Source organism: Nicotiana attenuata, unplaced genomic scaffold (assembly GCF_001879085.1).
Source record: "Nicotiana attenuata strain UT unplaced genomic scaffold, NIATTr2, whole genome shotgun sequence".
NCBI lineage: Eukaryota > Viridiplantae > Streptophyta > Magnoliopsida > Solanales > Solanaceae > Nicotiana > Nicotiana attenuata.
The window spans coordinates 86,883-96,086 of NW_017674334.1; positions in this window are offsets into that span (position 1 = coordinate 86,883).

A 9,204-nucleotide genomic window follows, 5' to 3' on the forward strand; every position below is an offset into this window, starting at 1 on the left:
AGGGAGGGGGCGTGAAAATTTCATTGTAATGGCCAGATGGTACTCTGCACAAACTATGTAGGCTTGAAGATCCATAACCCTCCTTGTAATGCATATCGCTATATATATTACAATAATCTTTTTTTTTCCATAAAAAAAAAAACAGATTGTGTTGTCATACATGTATGCTAGACTGAAAGTGCTGGAGGTTTTCTATCTAGGATATTGTAACGATCCGATCGGTCTTTTCACTTTCTAGATCCCTGTTTCCCTAAAAAAGACTTGTTTTATGACTTGCGGGGATGATTAGTTCGGGTTTGGAAGGGTTCGGGTTGAAATCAGAACACTTAGTTCCTTAAAATTGGCTAAAAAGGGCTAAGTTTGACTCGAGTCAATATTTTTAGTAAACGACCTCGGAACCGGGATTTGACGATTCCAATAGGTTCGTATGATAATTTTGGACTTGGATGTATGTTTGGATCGGGTTTGGGATGACCCGGGATATCAAAAGTTGGCTCATTGAAGGTTTTAAAGTTCTTTAAATTTGGTTTGGAGTAAGTTTTGGTGTTATCGAGGTCCGTTTGGGATTTTGAGCCTGGGAATAGTTCCGTATGGTGATTTAAGACTTACACGCAAAATTTAGTGTCATTCCGAGTAGTTTAAGTATGATTCGGCGCGTTTAGACTTTAGAGTAAGTTGGAAGAACTTGAAGTTCATAAGTTGATTCGATTTGGTTTGGAGGGTGATACTTCGTTTTGATATTGTTTTATTCATTCCGAGGGCTCGAGCGAGTTTGTTTTACGATTACGAACTTGTTAGTATATTTAGACGGGGCCCAGGGTAACATTCGGACGATGCACGGAAGTCGTTTTAACTTGGAAGGATTGGCTGAAGCATCAGGCTTCTGGTGCAATCGAACTTGCGGAGGGCTAGCCGCAGGTGCGAGCTCGACCGCAGAAGTGGCCAAGTGAGAGCTGCCAAGTGATCGCAGAAGCGGGGCAGGGATCGCACCTGCGAAAGCGCATATCCGAGGAAGGAAAGTGCAAAAGCGGTTAAGGTCGCAGGTGCGACACGTGCGTCGCAGACGCGGGCTCGCAGAAACGAGCAATTTTTCACAGAAGCGGAGCCAGCCAAGCTGGGCTAGGACAACACCTGTGATGGATTTTCCGCAGGTGCGGCGCCGCAGATGCGGCCCCAAGTCCGCAGATGCAAAAACGCTGGAGGCAAAATGAATCATTTAATACGGGACTTAGGCATTTTTTGACTCATTTCTTTCACTTCTTGGGCGATTTTGAAGCTTTTGGAGAGGGGTTTTCACCTAGCTATTGGAGGTAAGTAATTTCTATCCAATGCAAGTTAAATACATAGATTATGGGTGGATTTTAACATGAAAAATTGTAAAAATTATGGGTTTAGTTGAAAAGCCTAGGTTTTGATAAAAATGGGGTTTGACCACGAAAATGATTATGGAATTGGGTGAAAATGATATAATTGAGTTCGTGAGGTTATGGGTAACAATTATCTTCGAAAATTTCCGGAAGCCGAGCACGTGGGCCCGGGGTGAATTTTAGGAATCTTCCACTTGGGGTTGGGTAATTGCTTTAATAGTTAAAGTACGAACTTTTGAGTATATATTGACTTATTTATATAATATTTGGCTAGTTTCGGGTTGTTTGGCCCCGAGTTGAGGATTTAAAGCGTATTTGTGGACCGAAAGTGAGTTGGAGAACGAGGTAAGTCTCTTGCCTAACCTTATAAGAGGGAACTCACCCCCTTAGGTGTATTTTGTTGTGAATTACTTTTGTGGGGAGCTGCGTACGCACTAGGTGACGAGAGTCCGTACTTAGCTATATTCCATGTGATGTCCGGGTAGTCTTAGATTTACATCATGCTTTGTTTGCACTGTTATGTTGATTATGCATATTAACTGTCTTAAATAGAGTTGACATTGGGGATATTAAGATTTAAAGTCTCCAGTTTATATTTCTTATTTTTGGAAAGAATTGAAGAATTATATAATAACTTTAAGAAATCGTTGTCCACTCGCGTCGCAAGTATTTTCGCGAGCGAGGTAAATTCCTCTACTCTCATGGGAGCGGGTCGTTCGCCTCGGCAGGTTAATAGATGCATCTATTGTTCGTGTCGTTCGACCCTCGGCAGTGCACATAGTATATTATTCGGATCGGAACGTACGACCTCGGCAGAGACTGAGATATGATATGTAAATAATGAATGTGACCGAGTATAAAATTGTAGTTAAGCAAATAATTCGACAGCAAAAATAACCTCAGGGGGTCCCAACGAAGTAAGAACATAACCTAAAAATGATTTCTAACATAGATTGCAGCTCAATTACTCTGACACGTAGGGATTACACGGCTAGCAATGAGGTTTGATAACTACATAGTATCGCGGAAACAACCGAGTCACAATTAAAACGGTGCACGCCCACACGCCCGTCACCTAGCATTTGCGTCACCTCAACATCAACCATATAACACGTAATTTAGGGATTTATACTCTTAGTACCAAGTTTAGAAGTGTTACTTACCTCAAATTGCACAAGCCTCTACTCCAACAAGCCCTTGCCTCGCGACTCGACCTCCGAACGACTCGAATCTGGCCACAAACAACTTAATACAATCAATACAAGCTATAGGAATGAATTACATTTGATAAAGCTAAGTTCTTAAACAAAAGTCAAAAAGTCAATCCCAGGACCACGTCTCGGAATCCAACAAATACAAAAAGACGAACACCCATTTAACAACGAGTCCAACCATACCAAAATCATCCAATTCCGACCACAAATCGCCATTCAAATCCCCAAAATTCAGTGTATGAGGTTTCACAAATTTTCTCCAAATTTTCCAATTCAAACCACTGATTAAAAGACAAAAACGGCAAAGGATTCACATATAATAGCCAAATCCGAGTTAGAATCACTTACCCTGATGATTTTCTTGAAAATCCTTCTAAAAATCGCCACAAACCGAGCTCTCTAGGTCAAAAGATGAATGAAAAACCCTCAAACTCACTATTTCTGCCCAGCGGTATTCGCCTTTGCGGACCAACAACCGCTTTTGCGGCTCTGCACTTGCGAAAAAACCATCACAGGTTCGGCTTCAACTCAAGACAAAAACCTCCGCTTCTGTGGTCCAAATAGCGCAACCGCGCTCCCGCTTCGGCGGGCAAAGAGCGCTTCTGCGCACACGCACCTGCAGACAAAGTCCGCTTCTGTGCCCCCAGGTCATTCTGGCCAATTTCGCTTCTGTGACCCAAACTCCCGCACCTGCATGCTCACAGATGCGGACAACCCCTCGCATCTGCGATTCCTGCCAAGCCCAAGTGCATTTCGCTCCTGCGATCCTCTCATCGCGCCTGCGACCAGGCCCACCACAGGTGCGATGACACGAGATCTTCAATAGCAACAACATCCCTCTAAGTCCAAATTTCAATTTGCTTTCAATCCGAATCTCACCCGAGGCCCTTGGGACCCATCCAAACCCACCAACAAGTCCTAAAACACGATACGAACTTAGTCGAAGCCTCAAATCACATCAAACAACATCAAAACACGAGTCACACCTCAATTCAAGCCTAATGAAACTAATGGATTTCCAACTTCTACAATCAATGTCGAAACCTATCAAACCAACTCTGATTGACCTTAAATTTTGCACACAAGTCATAATTGACACAATGTACCTATTCTAACTTGCGTTGAGCCGAAAGGTAGTGAGTATGGGGAGTTTGGCATATATTCCACTTGGGGAGAGACCTCTTGCAGTGGATGTTCAGGCCTTGGCCAATCGGTTCGTGAGGTTGGATATTTTGGAGCCCAGTCGGGTATTGGCTTGTGTGATTTCTCGGTCTTCCTTATTCGATTGCATCAGAGAGCCAGAGCTGGATTTGCAGGGCCCAGCGTGAATGGGTAGGTATACACGCTTAAGTACCCCACTTAATGGGTAGTGATATCCTCTTCTGGGGAGGGAATCACCACATCTTTGTTATCCCAGTTGCAGTCCTTCTTTACCTGCTCAAGCTCATCTTGGTATCAAGCAGACATATCGAGACATGGGCTCACATCGGCCTGGTGTCGATATAGGTTTTTCAACTTTGAAATCAGACGTTATTTCACACGGCGGGGGAATGCATTCCTCGATACGGGGTGGCACCACCGTTTTGCTTTTGGCTGGCCGCGATGATGAAAAGGCTTTTTCTTTTTTGGGAAGGATTTAGATGTTTTAGCCATTATAGTGTAAAAGTTCAAGAGAAGAGAAAGGGTTTATGGTGAAGTAAGGACGAATTGAAGAGAAGGGAAAACCCAGAAAGTTGAAGAAGCTAATGAGATTTCGAAAACAATATGAGAAGTAAAGTTTGTAAAATTGGGAAGTTGGCCTATTTATGAAAGTCACTCAAGCATATTGAAGAAGCTAAGTAGCCGACCAATACTGGCGTTCATTTAATGTTTTGGGGAAACGGACCGGCGGGACATCTCAGCCACTTCGGGCGCCTACGTCACGGGAATGACATCATCATTATAGACTCCGGGGAATCGAGGTCCAAATCGTTTCTTATCGTCTTACTCTAAGAAATGCGAGGACTATTTGTATATGGTCGAGATCGTATGCCTTCGATCTATAGGCTCGAGAGATCGTTCAAAGCTCGAGTTCAGGTGAGATCAAGTTCGAGTTCGGGGGACCGGACCCAAGGTCGAAGACAAAGCATGATGCATACCGAGGCTGAGTATGCTCGGCCCCGAAATAGTACCGTTATGGATTTGTAACATTTTTCCCTCACTCATAGAACTGCAATTCTTATCTTGGAAACATCAGACGCTATTTCTTTGGAGATAGCATGAATGTCACCAACAGTAGACTGAGTGGCAGTGAGAAGATCTTTGATTGCAGAGAGCTGATTGTCAATGGCACTGAGCTTTTCAGCAAGGTCAGGATCACAGTGGCTAGGATGGGAAGCAGAAGGTTTGGGTTTGGAATCTGTTTGAGCATGCTTGACTTCTCATTCTTATTTCTTAACCCATGAGCCCTTCACACACACATACCCCATACTCGCAAAAGCTCTGGAGTTGTAAGATTTCGAAACAGAGTGACACTATAAGTATTTCATGATTTACAGAGTTATTCAAACTTACATGTCGAGTCTTTTACTCCATGTTTCTCTCATTTCTATTATTTACTGATTTTTATTCCTTACATACTCGGTACATTATTTGTACTGACGTCCCTTTTGCCTGGGGACGCTGCATTTCATGCCCACAGGTCCTGATAGACAGGTTATGAGACCTCCAAGTAAGCTATCAGCTCAGCGAAAGGTGTTGGTGTGCTCCATTTTCTCTGGAGTTGCCTATTTGGTCAGTATGATTAGTACATCTATTGATTGGTATGGCGGGGCCCTGTCCCGACCTTTATGATAGTATGTATTCCTAAAGGCTTGTAGACAGATGTCATGTATACGGATACTTGTGTGGCCTTGTCAACCTATGTTTTGAGTATATAAAAGATCATGCCAGCCTTATAGGCTTGTACGTTATATGTATAAGTTTGGATTACATGTTGGGTCGTCCAATGTCGAGTATTTTCCCCCTGTTTTATTCTATTTATCTCACAATAGCCTCTCTGGCTCATTTACTTGTGGTAGTATGATATGAAAGATACGTTACGTAGGTACTCGGTTGAGTAAGGTACCGGGTGCCCGTCGCGGCCTATCGATTTGGGTCGTGACAAAAATGGTATCAGAGCGGTTCTTTCCTAGGGAGTCTACAGCCGTGTCTAGCAGAGTCTTGTTTATGGGTGTGTCGTGCACCACACTTATAAGCATGAGGCTACAGGGCATTTAGGACTGTCACTCTTTCTTCTTACTCTAGATCATGTGGTAGAGCTCAGTTGTAAGAACTCAAGTTCCTAAACTCTATCTTACTCGTAATACAACGATGCCTACATTCAGAAAGATGGTTGGTAAGAGATATAACTGTGGAAGTGTTGAGTTGGAGGATCTCGATTTTGCATCATGCTTATGATGAGTAAATATGAGGTCTTTAGCAGATCATGTGTTTACTAAAAGGTGTAAGCTTCTTGATAAGAAGCCCTAAGGCATGAATATCTATCCACCCATGTGGTAAAAAAACAACGAGAGAATCAGAAGGTACATGTTTCAACAAGTACAATAAACAAGGTGAAAACGGGTACGAGTTACCCAGTTAGTAAGGATGAACATTATCTACAATTCGGGAAGAGAGATATAAGAATTTTGAGAGTTATCTTCAATAGCAATAGATGTATGTACAATCGGCCATACCCATCTCAGTCATGCCATATGGGAGCCAACGAATATGGTTTAAGAGAAGGACAAAATATCAGGATCCGGCTGGGGTTAGAGTAACCCAAAATGGTGAATGGATTGTTTGCGTTAGTTGACATTTCCGAATGATATTACAAAGGTGCTAATAGACCTCCCTGTGTTACACCTAGATGGTGCACTCTAAAATAATACAGCTAGATATGAGTGCTACAAAGATAGGCACTGGAAGCCTTGTAAGGATAAATATTATCTTAGTATTGCTCCCGTCCCTAGTAGAGAGATAATGCTAGGCAACCCGAAGAACCAGTAGATGGAGCAAAGGGGAGCTAAAAGCAAAAGAATATCTTGTTGAAGTTTTCGGAATAAAGTGATAGACAGAAATATTAGCAGGAAATAAGAAGAGAGCTAATGAAGCATTAAGAGTAAGATGTGATACATGGATGACAACGGTAGGTCAAAAAGATGATAGTATTACAGAGTCTATAGCCAAGTGAAGGAAAAGACGAGAGGTGACATGCCTTGAGACAACAAAAGAGTATAGGCCATAAAGTCATATCCTCACTTCAAGAAATAAGTTCGTGACTCCAACGCAACTATCGGAAGGAAAAGTTAGACCCCAGCATAATAGAAATCAGTATGGGCTGGTGAACAGGATAAATGAAATGTGAATTAGGGACCGAGTGATTGGATAATAGTCGGCATCATGAGAGTTTCAGATTTCATTCCGTCAATTATAGAATGGACAACAGAAGAAGATTCATGAGAAATTTAGAGAATGGTCATTCAGGAAGACGCTTCCCTAAAGCAAAATGTGAGCAAAGTTAAGCTTAAGGGACTATGTGTGCCAGTTACACTAAGTGCCACCCTCGCGAGTAAGGAATTCCGTTATCCTTGGTACAGAAGGATTGGCGCAAGGCATGTAAGGGTCATTGATAATGTGAGAAGACGCCAATGATGAAGAGGTAAAACATCTATAGGTAGATCGTCGTAGCGCTAAATATTAGTACTTCCCTAAAGGGGGGGAATATGGAGTGATGTGGCATTAAGTCAGTATTAAGTGGTTGTAGTAATTATGGAATGGTAAAGGAAGAATGCGATAAAACGAAAAAGGGATATGATTGCATTTATTCAAAGCCCATAGATATGCTACGATACCAGTGCATTATGCAAACACGACGTCAAGGAAAGGAAGTAAGGGTTCCTGTCCGAGATGTTATTGATTAATAAGGAGCCAGTGCGAGAGGTAAGTTAAGACAAAGGAAATGACCCAAGAAAGATTACGCGGAATATTGATACATGAATGGGCCAACAAGTAGTTAGTAGTTGATTCAGGAAGAGCCTAGCTATGGCTAGACTAGAGGATAAGACAAATCAACAGATCGTGCAAGATAAACATAGTAAAACTCAATATAGTGAATTCAGCCCCGCAGTTATGACATCGAAATACTTGAGAAATATTCAGATAAGGAGTCGGGGTAGTTAAAGGTACCATATGAGTGTTACAGAAATAAAAGAGAGTACCACCGGGAAGACAGTCAAAATATCAGTTCCGGAGCAACCCTACAAGCACAAGGGCGTGGAGGTAAGTAACTATGGATAATTATAGGCAAGGAAGGACATCAAAAGGTCTGTCGAGTATACAATGTAATAAGCTCACAGCTTTACAAGAGTCAGAGGGTCCTTCCTAGGTAGTACAATGAAAGACTAGCTGGAAATAAGGAAGAAGGATTCAACCTAAATACAGTGACCTAAAGAGGAAATGGTCGTGTAACAACAGTCTCACTACAAAATTGTATGCACTCCAAAAAGAAAGTGGCACCTACCATTGCTAATGAACAGGAAGTAAAAGCAAAAGTAATATTCGGGATCATGTGAGTTGCACGAAAATTCCGGCCTGCGTGGGAGTTAAGATAAGCTAAGTGTGCATGCAACAAGGGGCAGGAAGACCAGAAACAGTGATTGCTTACATTTAAAGAAAGCTGAGAAGGAACGAAAAGAATTATTCGATCAATGTTCCGGAGCTAGTTACGTTATGAACACACTTAATAGTGTGGAGTATTATCCATGCAGCATATATGTTGACAATCATACAGCCGTAGAAGGTTCCGGTATAAGTTAAAAGAAAGAATTGAGCCTAGGTCATAGACAAAGGATTGAATTGTTAGGAGATTTTATCATGGATATTCCATAGAGTCCATGAAGGGCTAAATAATAACTAACACCATGAGCCGCAGATCGGAAGATAACTTAAGCCTACATAAAGATTGATTGGAAGGAGAGGAAACTAAAGATTTACATCAACTAAGTAAATTAGGAGTCTACTTATTGGACCCAAGAAGTTATAGACATCATGATTGAGAACATTGCAAAATCACTCTTAATATCAGGGGTATAAGAGAGGTAGTACAACAACCATATTCTATAACGGCTCTACAAGAAAGCCAGTTAGAAGAGTACCATCCTCATAAGAAGTCAGTATGAAGCTCCCATTGGACTGTGTATGCACCAGAGGTGCAAGTATTATAATAGAGCTTCAAGTTGTGGATAGAAATTATACCTATGTGGAAGGGAGGTTGTGAAAGAGATAGAAGAAGGTGAGACAATATTTTAAGGTGAGTAAGGTAAAGGTGAACAACGTACGAGATACTCAAATGCAGAGGTTGCGAATAGTCCATACTTCGGACAGAAGGCTAGAAGCGCTGGGATTCAGTATCGATAGCGGCGTCGCAAGTGGCATATCTTCCAGCCTATGGTTTCTAGGTACCAAGAGGTTTAGTTAAGAGAGTAAAGCAGAGTTAGAGACGATGTGATGTCTCGCTTGAAAATATAAGGAAGTATATGGTGCAAGCAAGTTGAAGGAAGGTTGCGAATTATATAAATAGATATGAGTAGGTCGCAAGCTAA